General features: G+C 39.5%; 1 protein-coding gene across 2 annotated transcripts in view; it reads left to right on the forward strand.

Annotated features, from left to right (window-relative positions):
• Positions 1 to 12,152, forward strand: part of pitpnm3 (PITPNM family member 3) — a 152,459-nt gene that overhangs the window by 434 nt on the left and 139,873 nt on the right. The gene's annotated exons all lie outside the window — the stretch shown is intronic.

Here is a 12,152-nt window from a genome sequence, read left to right on the forward strand (position 1 = left end):
CGCGTGCAGCATGGGTTTAGACAATCTGTAGGAATGTGAGACGGTCAAAACTGACCTCTCCTTGTTAAAAAAAAGAATCCTGGTCCAGTTCGGTGTGTTGTTTCATCTGTCTGTCATTCATTCTGACCTTCTGTCTCTACATCCGTGCAGGTGTTACAGCGAATTTTGTGACCCCTAAGATTCTGTGACGCCACAGGGTCAATGATAGAAAAAAAGACTGATTCATCACCAGATACTGAGCTTTTAGTGACCTAAAGACACATCTGCAGACCCATGTTCCTCGGTCTCTGCTGTCACTGCAAACACGCTGTATGCCCGAATCAGTCTACCACAAAAGGGTGACTCTATTTTTGGTAACAGCTATTAAAATTCAGGACCACAAAGTACAAGAAACTTCAGCAATTTAGCTGAAATTACCTGCAGAGCACAGATACTGTGTTGTATCAGACAACATCAAACAACAAAAAGCTGAAGAAGGCTAAAGGAAGAGAAGAATCCAGGTAGTGCTAATAATGCCAGGCAGTTTTTTCATGCAGCTGTTTGATTGTGAAGTGTGATGTTTTATATGAGGGAACCATGGCATGGAAAGGCCAGGGATGCTTCAAAAGTGGATATTTCTGTTTCCATTAACAGACATTGTTGCTAATTCAAATGATTTCTTTGCTGCTGCCACCTGATGCATTGTGTTGGCTAAAATAGCCAAAAAATGCATGGCTGTCTGTGTCATTCTTTCCTTGAATCAGCATTTGGATCAGCATTTGTTCAACACATAAGCCTGTTGAACTCCCCATTCCTCAGGATTTTTTCTGATGGCAGTATGGATGGAAGTTCTAGTTTCAGTGAATTCCAGTAGGGTGTAAAACCTTCATAATCATGAGAGCAGAGGCAGAGCTGTGGTACCGCCGCTGGTAAGACTCTCAAAGCCAGGGGTCATGGGTTTAATTTCTTCTCGTCATGCGTCTGCCATGCTGAAGAGCCTTTGAGCAAATCACAGTCTGTTCCTGCTACAGGCTTTCTGTTCTGCATGTTGCTGTGTGCTCTGACCTTTTCCAGGAGACAGACGTGGATGAGGAATTTATTTCTGTATGATCAATAAAATATCAGATTAATATTTGGCTGCTGACCTGGTGACAAGTGTCAGTAGAACAGAGAGGAGATTTAAGTCAGTGTGGTTTCAGCTTTAAAAATGGTGCTTAAATCTTTGGGGGCATCATTCATTGGGGTACAAAGTGGAAGGTTTTTGGAATAACATGAATAAAATATGTCTCCTTTGAGAACAAGCTGATTCAAACTAAGTGCCTAGTTTAGATGAGGAGCTGTTTAACCCATTAAATGCCAAGCTTCTTTTTTTTTTAGATATATGTTTGGGCTGTTTATGTCTTTATTAACAGAGGAAGACAGCTGATAAGAGTTTGAAACAAGGATGAGAGATTGGGTGAGATATGGGAAAGGAGCCGCAGTCTGGATTTGAATCCGGGCCACGAGGATACATAGGGAGCACACTAACCACCAGGCCATCTGCACCCTAACACCAAGCTTCTTATGCATTACATTGTATCTGCAGTAGTTCCTACTCTTTCTTGCAGGTGTTGTTCGTATCAGTGTTAATTTTGTTGACTAATTATTTTCGTTATAGTTTTCGTTAATAGCCTTTTTTCCCCTGACGCAAACTACAGTAACTAACTACAGAGACAGTAATTAATAAAAACAAGTGCACATGGACAAAAACTAAAACTAAATTAACTGATATTTTACTCAAATAAAAACGAGACAAAAATGTTTGACAGAGACTTTATCCAACCAGACCTAATTTCAATATGCAGAAAGTAGGGGCAAGTTAGGCATATATCCAATCACAGCTACTTTGGCTGTGTGGAAAGGTGGAATGGGACACGATGGAGATCCAATCACAACTGCTTTTGCCGCGTGGTGGCGGGGTAGGTTGGGGAGAGATCCAATCATTTGACTAAATTTACCGTAAATTTCGTCGACTAAAATGTTCGGAAGTTTCGTCAACTAAAACTAGACTAAAACTTAAACAATTTAGATGACTAAATTATGACTAAAACTGAAAGATATTTTTGGCAAAAGACTATAACTAAAACTAAATTAAAAAGTGCTGTCAAAATTCACACTGGTTTGTATGTGCTGCTTTGTGATCAAGTTCTTTGTGAACCAAGGCACCAACAATAAAACAAAGCTGAAGTGTCATCAGTGCCTGTAAAAAATAGGGATGCATGATATTGGATTTTTGCCAATATCCAGTAAGCTGATAATAACAAATTCATTTTAGCCAGTACTGATATTGATACTGATATTTGAATATGCTTTTTTGGACATTTCAAGAAATTTCAGTCCTTTTGGACACACTTAAAGGTTTGAGGATGACCAGGGAAACAAACTTTAGACCTTAAAAAACGCAGGATATATAAAGAAAAAGACCACAACTGAGTCTGTTGGTTCAGCCTAAAACTACACTAATTTATTATTATATTTATGGAAAAAATTTACAGAATGTATGCTGAAATACACAGGCAAAATATCTGATGTGAATATTGGCAGAAAATTTGATATCTGCTGATATCGACATTTGCCTTTTCAAGCCAATATCTGTCAATAACAATGCCAGACTAGGGGTGTTAGAAAATAGATATACCGCGATATTTTGCGGCGCAATAGTGTATTGATATTTTAAAATGCAGTATTGATATTTATTTAATTAATAATTTACTTTGTTGGTGCGGTAGTTTGTGGTGTAATTTCACCCCCTGATAGCTAGTTGGCAGCAAGCAGTTGAGTCTTCCCTCCTCTCCTCTGCTTAGACATCAAGATCATGCAAGACTTCCGGTCTGAGCGAGCCGGTTGCTCATGCCTACCCAGCAGTGCAGCTTCTGCTGCATTTGTAGTGGATATGTGGACTTGTTTTGGCTTCCAAAACATTAAAGATGGTACAGACTGCTACAGGTGTTTAGTCATTTGTAAGATATGCCATGACAAAGTGAAATACTTGGACGACATGACGAACCTGAGCGCGAGACATCAAAGCAATAACTAAGTGCTAACAGCAAACAAGAAAGAAGCCTGCTGAAGCTACCGCTGATTTTTACCCATGCTGATGAAATTGACAGGGTTATGTAAAGGGTTCTGTATCTTTGTTTGTTTCTTTGTTTGTATGTGTACAAGATAACTCGAGAACAGAAGGTCAGATCTTCACCAAGCTTTCAGGGAATATTGGGATCGTGACAGGGAAAAATTGATTAGATTTTGGTTATGATCTACGCACCCGTTTGTTTTTTCTCGGACTTCGAAATTTTGAACACCATAGTAATCAATGGGAGTGTAAGTTCCTCGGTGGCGCTGCTTAGGCGTCTGCCGCCTCAGACGGCCATTCTAGTTATTATTGTTATCCATGAATTTTCAAATTTACTGATTTACAAAAAACTGAAAAAATTGTAAAGCACATGATTATTTCTTGAATAATATGTCAAATTATAGTTATTTGCTTGCATTCCTGAAGAGAAAAATGAGTTTTAGTGGTTGAATGTTATGCTTGATTAATTTCTGAATTCTCAGAGAAGCCCAGTGAGCCAGCTCAAGTTTGGGTATAAAAAGGTGAATTCAGTTTGAAATTCCTCATTCCCCTTCAAAATGGTAAAACCTGGAGAGCTCACTGAAAATGAAAGAGCACCGTATATATTTAAATGACAAAAATATTGCAATATAAAGTCTTGCTCAAAGTATTGCAATATATCGATATCGGCAACCCTGTATCGAGATGCGTATTGTATCGCTAGATTCTTACTAATACATAATATAACATAATACTAATAATATGTTTGAATGTTCAAGCCTGATTGAGAACACATCTACACAGACTCAGAGCTGTGATTACAGCTGACGGTGCATCTACTAAATATTTACTTAAAGGAGGTGAATATTTATGCAGTCACTAGTTTTACATTACATTTTATATTAATTGAAATTAATTTTAGAAATCTTTTTCACTTTATCATTCAAGAGGTTTTATTTTGTTGGCTAAAAAAGCCAAATTCTATTGACCATGATTTATTTATAAAATCAGTAAAAGGTTAAAACATCCAAGGGAGTGAATATTTTTCATAGGCACTGTAACTAAATCTTAACATCAAAAACAACTGATTTTGTTCATAAAGCCTATGGTTAAAAAAATTGTATTGAGTCTCTAATGGCCTTAGAATAAGCTGTGTGAATTATGGTTGAATATAAAAACATCTGTTTACATTTGCCAAGGGTATGGATGACTACATCCCTCATGTTACCATGTTTGTAATGAAGGGCAGTCAGCAGATATGCCAGATATATACAACAGTATCATAATGAAGTTCCTCTGTAGGTAAGTCTTTGCACTTGTACATTGCATCCATAACAGGGTAATAATGGTGCTCCGCTGTGTGAGGGGAGCAACAGAGGCACAGCATGTGAGCACACAGCAGGAGCTCTACATAAACACACTAAGGCACTAGTGATGAGAAATCTGGCCCTCTTTTGTGATCTTAATCATTTGAATTTACAGTGCTCTGACTTATGGCTGATGTGTGCAAGTATTTTACTCAGCATTTTCTTTTTCTTTTTAAAATGATGAAAATGTTACAGAATTATTAAATAAATTATCTTGAGGGCCTGACATAACCTGCTCACTGACTGGGAATTATGACACCCACCCCTGGTATAAAACATTTGTTATACCGACCATCAAACATGAGCCCTTAGAGCGTGGTGTGCCTGTAGTGGAGTGATGCTGCCTGTTAATAAAAGATGGGAAAATGAAATGAAATGAAAAGAAACTGGCTTTCACATAAAAGAGCTAGTTCTAAACTAGCTTGTTCACAAACAGCACATCACTAACATAGCACTGTTTTGCTTTGCTGGCTCTGGTATCATATTGCCAACTCTTTCCCCAATTATAGCTCTGTTATTACCTCTGATGGCGGATCAGGGGAGGAATAAAGTTGCCCCACCATTCAACCTCCCTGAGTTACATATGGTAACACTTTATTTGTAGTTTTATTCATAAGACTGACATTATGCTGTCATAATCATGACATGACACCTGTCATAACATGAATAGGGCTTCATGAATGTTGCCATTAAGTGTCATTAAGTGTCATTCGCTAAATTATAACACCTTTACTGCAAATGTCAAGTTTTCATGATTATGCCTTCCGAAAAAAATGTCAACTTTGTGGTAAAGGTGTCATATTTTAGCTAATGACACTTAATGACAATTAACGGCAACATTCATGAAGCCCTATTCATGTTAATGACAGGTGTCATGTCATGATTATAACAGCATAATGTCAGTCTTATGAATAAAACTTCAAATAAAGTGTTACCATTATTATTAACCTCTCAAAGTCAATGGATTGGCAAGATTATATGTCTGGGATCAGGCATCTTGCAAAGCTTCAGTCTGAAATCTTTGTTCCCAGTCATTTGAGTATGGATGATGATTTAGCTCAGTTGATAGAGTAGGTACCCTTTTCCTTAACTATTTCTCCCTGTTTTTCCTGTGTTTCCTCAGCTTTCCTGTCTAATAATGGCAAAGGCACCCAAAAGTAATCTTTAAAACTAGTGGAGTGTTCTTTTTATCATGCCAGCGCAGGTCAGGTGTGGGAGCATATGCCGTTTTGGCACTTGGCCTCATCAGCTACTGCTCTGGCCTCCTGATGGCCATCATCCAGGACTGTGTCATGTCCATGCCTCATCTTTCCAGAGAGGTATCTTCCCTGCTGCTCTCTACATGATACGCATGATGGCCCTGGGACCAGCCCACTGGGTCCTGGGCACCCAGTATGCAGTGAGCTGGATCAGGCCTGGGAAAGCACGCCAGGTTCCTGTAAAAGTGCAGCTCCTGTTCCTGTATCAAGCAGCTGACTATTCCCATCCCTGACTGCCTGAGCATGTCAGTGTTGGACGCTAATGCACTGAAAAGAAGTCAAAAATGGAGTCCAGTCGGCACTTTTGGCTATCAGCCAGCACCCAGGCCTCACAAGACTTTTGTCCACACGCTCTGATACCAGGAACGCCTCACTGTCTTGCTCAGCAAACCAATCACCTCACGCGCGAGTCCAGGTCTAGGTATAACATTCAGTACAGGTGTAATATCAAATACAGCATCAGAAATAGAAAATAACCAGAGAAAAATGCCAGGTCATATTAAGGACATTTAAGGCTGTGTGCAGCATTCAGATAAAATGTCCTGCTGAAAATGTTCTTATTATGAAATGATTTAATCCATAAAGCAGCAAAGATCTCCAGCTGAGCAGATTAAAAAAGAAGCAGGTATGAAGGGAGGGTTTGTAAAAGCTCTATACAAGATACAAGGATGAATTATTAGAGCTGGAGATCATGTATTTATTAGTAATTAAAATGTAAAGTGCAACCTCGAAGAAAGAAAAACAAGAGTTTGCAAGAAATCAAGCAGCCTTTTTAGCAATAAATCTCAGAAGGCAAATTAGATTCTCTGAATGCAAGGAAAACTTATATTTTATCTCAACAGCTGCTACCCTATGCCTTCTCCATTTAATCTTAATTATATTGCATTTAGCCTTGCCGTAACATCCCCTCGTGATGGAAACCCTGTTGTGAGGCCTTACATTATTTCAGCTGAGCTCCATAAAATCACATTAACCCTGCAATGCTCTAGCAGGCTGACCGGTGCAGGCTGATAGCAGCTGCATTACTGTACATGTGCGTTTAATACAGCTGTATTTCAGACGCACAGTGTCTCTGCTTGACCTCAGTTCATAGGATAACTTGTGAAGCAAGGGAGATTCTCATCAGGATATTATTCTTCAAAGTCTCGGGAACATCTTCGGTATAAACCTTTTTGATTTCATGACTTGTACTAATGTATGCAGATTTTATCTTTGCTATTTAGAATTATAAGAAGGCTGCAGAGGCTTCTATACTTCTCCGTTCTAATTAAAAGTCCCTCTTGTGTCACTTAAAAGTAAAATCTGCATCATTATCTCAGCTTGGAACTGTGAAACAAAAGGCAAGAATAATGTATGCATGTGGTGTATTTTATTGCAGAGGTATTATAATCAGAATTTATGGGCTATTCAAGCTGTACTGTTTGTAGTGCATTTTTGCAGCTCCTGCAGAAGCATGGCCTTCTGCCCAGATTCACCAGTTGTCAATTAAAACAGAAAGAAGCCTCAGTTTTAATCGTCTCAATATTGAGAGATAATTTGAACAGGGTAATAAGGATTTAGGAGTTATGAGGGCTGCGCTGAGTAAAGATTCAGCTCTGAATTAAAGCAGGTGTGACTCAAGCTAAGATAATATGGATCTCTCAAAGTCATTTGAAAGTAATTCATGAGCCATAACCATGCAAGCATCTTCACTGATGATATGAAAATGCCCTTCTGTATTTGAATTTGGCCTAGGTTTAGGTTAGACTGAAATATCTTAACTACAGGATGGATTGCCAGTTCAGTTTGAAAATGCCAGGGCTCTTCAACCTGAAGAAAAAAGTGTTTGAGCTACTAACATTACATTGCTTGCACATTAAGTGACATGACCTATCAAAACAAATGAACCAGCTAATTTAAGCTACTTTACTTTTATGGTCCCCATAACGTTTTGGCCACTGCTTTCATTACGTCTTTCACCATTCCTCCACCGGTGAATGGTTTTTTGCACTTTGCAAGGATGTGCTCCTCTTTGAATGATGAAGCTCTTACCTTGTTGGCCTCCATTTCTGTTTTTAAAGCTTTGTTTTCAGCTCATTTCACCTTTTCAGTTTGTTGCACGTGCTTGCAGAGAACTGCCATGCAAAGTTACAGTGGAATTGTGTATAGTGGTGCTCCACGCTGCCTCTTGTTGACAAAAACACTGGTTCCATGCACACTTGTCCTTCACATATGTGGAAAGAAATCTCATTCCCCAGGGAAATGCAGTTTGCTTTCTGCATCATAAGTCTGGCTAAACAGGCTGGCTAAAAGCACCGAAAACCTCACTTAAAGTGTTAGTTTGTTATGTTTAAAGTGGAGTTTTGTGAGGCAATTATCAATAGTAAGTTTATTAGCCACAGGAGATGCTGGTTAGCCCAGCTCTTTTTATTAGAAAGCTACAGGCGAGCAAGAATGTTAGCTATAGGTTATATGCAGTTACACTCTCTGCATCACAGCTTCATGACTCCTGGCAGTGGTGCTTACGACATGATTGGGGCTGATGTGACAGAGAAATAACAGGCCAAAAGAGTTGACAGGAGGACGACAGAAGTCTGAAAAATCCTGCCAATTTAACCAACTGGCAGCATTTTATGCTGTTTACTCAATAAGATATGATGTGTCATGACAGGACTGTCTTTCAATTTATTAATTAAAGCTGTATTATGGTGATATTGTTATCAGGTGAAATGCATCAATACCAGGCATGCCCTTGCAAATATGTTTTATGGGCCCTCCCACTTGCCCTAAACAGACTTGCACTAACAGACACACACAACTATTCTAGTCAGTTCTACTACAGATAATTAATATCACCATGCAGAAAATAACATTCAAAGCAGCCTCTGATCAGCACCACAGGCAGCAGCATGGTATATAGTTCATGTGTAGTCTTATGGGACATTAGATTTTAATTAGATGAAATTTGTGGCTCATGGTGATGCATTATATAATTATTTATTTTGTTTTACCATAATCTTGATTTTTTTAAATATTGGGGTTAGGACAGAGGAAATTCAAAGAAAGGAATTTCAAAACAAAAGCAAAGCTCAAAGATATCTGATATCTTTTGACTTTTTGATTTAATGGAATAATTGATCAACCAATTAATGTATCGCTCCACACTGATGGATTGTTACACCCCTAGCACTTCTTTCTGCCTATCAAACACGTTTGATATTTACGATTCTAGGTCTTAGTGCCGCTGACGGAGTATCCACAACAATCAATGAGAGCGAGCAGACCGGGTAGCGTCACAGCCAGATCATACATACTTTCACCACTCACAGCCATAAACACAACTTTAACTTAATTTCAGCCATGATTTCATCCTGAGTCTTTCCCTTGTATTATGATTTTTGCTTCACCTGTAATGCATGCCAGGACAGCGTGTTGTGGAGAGACAGCAAGACAGACATCTGTGTTTTTTTGTTTTTTTTTCTGAAGTCATGTGATCAAGTGAGGTTGTAGGCAGTTCAGCAGGTGTGTGGTCTCAGTGATGTGACAGTCTGGCTGAGTCGTCTAGTGTGTGCGTTCAGAGGATTAAAGATGAAAAATCTTTGGAAATTGTCCTGAAGTCTGAGGTCTCTCACGGTTTTAAAATATTTCAGATTAAAAACATCGTCTAGTGTGTGGCCGGCCTTAGTCTGTAATGTTTGCAATGTGGTCATTTCATTAATGCTACTGCATGCTGAATAAGAAATGAATGTCTCTTAGATATAAAAGAGGCAACAATCATAATGCTATAAATTTAAATATGATCCCACTCTGTAACAAAGAGAAATCCTTAGGGGCCCATTTCTATCCAGCAGGATCTGCTCATGTCAAGGACCCCACTACAGCATAGGCCTCAGTGCAGCCACACTGTCTGCACTACCTTTAATTTCACCTCTGGTATTGCATTGAATCATACCATATTATTGCAACCCCATCCTTAATGGTCATGCTGACATTACACACAGTGCACAATAACACCATAAAGAGCTTCTCGAGTAGATGCTGACACTCAGTAAACATTCAGGGAAGCCAGTTGGAAACCATCCAGTTCACAAAATGTGTTTTGATTCAATTTTAGTACCAATGCAGAAAAACAGATGCACTCCCAGCTGGGCTCTACTTTTTATTCAAAAATGATCACACCTGCTAACATCTACGTCTTTTTCAGCCACTGAGGAGCTCCATGACACAGAGGACACAGAGGGTGGGGACTTCAACCCATAAACTCTTGAGATGAATGAATATTTAGGTTTCCTTAGGTTACTTTCACCCCTCTGTGTTAGCAGTGGTTGGACTCTCAGGCACTGAATAACACTGCTAACATTTTTTCTGTATTCATCACTGTTGGTTGTCTCAGATATCCCACCTTCAGGAGTCATAATGAACCCCACCGTTTGACTTCATTGAGTCCATCCTAGAACTCAGTGTGGGGTATAACTCATCTTAGCGTTTTGTATTCATCACACTTGATTTAACTGCATCAGTCTGAAGTGTTTTTTTCCAATTGCTGTCCAATTGGTGGCCTACCTGCTGTTTTTGCTGAGATCCAGCGTCAGGCTAAAAATAGAGCTAAAGGATGCTGATGAACAGTCTCTCCTGGTTTCTCCCTGCTTCCTTTCTCTCTCAGACATGGTGATACGGTGAAACTGTGAAATTATGTGGGAAAAAAAGAGTACTTCAGGGTCTTAGAATGTGTTTTGATGCTGTCAGTGAAATCTCAACGCTGGCTAGCTAATCTCTCAGTTGAAGGCAGGAGAAACACTTTATATAATATTTCATTCTGTAGCAGCTTCGTGTGCGTCTTGGTACCAGACAGCCGAAGCAATAAGCAGCTCCACAGTGTTCACTGAAATGTACAGAGCCGTGCGCTAATGCATTCAACCTGTGGCCTTTGTTATTCTATTTGATCATACAAAACAATGTTAATTTGAATTTAATAGCTGTTTGTCATGGGGAAGCACACCAGGCCTGTGTTGACAAGGAGCAGCAATACCCAGAGCACACAGCAGCTGGCCCGCTGCTATTTGAGGCTCACCTGGAGCTGGGCACCAGTCCATTTATTGTTTGTCATGGCCAAATGTCTTGACGTCATACTGATGTCAGGCAGAAACTGTATTTTTTGTTTACATTTATTCTTTCAGATTTCCAGATACAACAAGATTTCCAAGGCATTTTGAAGACACAAGTAGTCAGCCAGAGAGACTTTAAGGTTTGGGAAAGGATGATACCATTTTTTAATTCATCTACTTTACTTTCAGAGCCGATTTCTTGACCAAAACAAACTCTCGCTTTAGACAAACTTTCCTAAGCTTTCTTCTCCTATCCTGCCTTCATTCTTCCACTGCCTCCCCTATCCAGCTCACCAGAGTGTCTGTGTGATGGAGATGATAGAGATAAGCAACTGAAAACAATATTCTGTGACCAATTTCAGGGAAAAATATGTATCTCAGAGTTGAGTCAATTTTAGTTATTATCTCCAAGTCCTAGTTTAGGCCAGAGGAAATCATTCCTTCAGTTTCAACATGTCTTCTGGTTCTCACTCAGCAGTACTCTTGCAACAAGACTCGGTTATTTTGCCACAAGGGTGGCCTCTGCTCAGTGAGGCAGCAGGTCAAACAGGAGAAGATTCATGAAAATACATGTATGAAACATGCTAAGACTGAAACATAATCAAAGAGGAAGCTGTATAAAATCAGTGTAAATTAGAGCTGAGAACAACAAACCCAGAGTAAATTTGACTTTATATTTAAACTACGCATAGAACAAATTTTGGAAAAGACCAAGGCATAAATAAATGAATACTGCCCATTGACTGTAGAAAGAATTGGACAAACCCTGTGTGACATCAGCCATCTGCTTACAATAGGCGGATTTAAACTGCTCTTGAAGCCAATCCACAGCGGCTTCCATATTGAAATCGCGGTCTCAATCAAACTTTGGATCAACCTACTTGACTTCCTGTCAGCCAGCTAGCTAGCATTCTGGTTGACCGCTACTGCCAGTCAAGCTATCTGTCAATCAACAAATGAGATGCACCAATCAGTCCGCAGTGAGGTTTTCCTAAATATAATCTAAACTATTGTGGTACAAAAAAGTTCACCCCCCCCCATACAGTAAGAGCACATGAAGACACTAGCTAATGAGACACGTTTGTTTTTTTTAACCAGGCTGTAAACTAGTTTATTTCTAGTGCAAAAATTGGCTTTTTAAAAGTTGTCCAGACAGGGCCTTCCGGTGTTCCTGCAGCCAGCCCCAACTGGACACTTGCGGTATCACAATTTTTTGCACTTCCGCATTGGCTTCATTTTTCAGGACCGGAGGTTGCCGCTTGATATTCCCCAATCCAACATGGTAATACATGATACTGTTTTTTTTAGTCTGCAGCCCGCCTCTAGCCCAACAACAGCTGGGATGGGCTCAACCTGCCACCACCCTGAACAG

This window comes from Cheilinus undulatus, linkage group 2 (genome assembly GCF_018320785.1).
Source record: "Cheilinus undulatus linkage group 2, ASM1832078v1, whole genome shotgun sequence".
Lineage (NCBI taxonomy): Eukaryota > Metazoa > Chordata > Actinopteri > Labriformes > Labridae > Cheilinus > Cheilinus undulatus.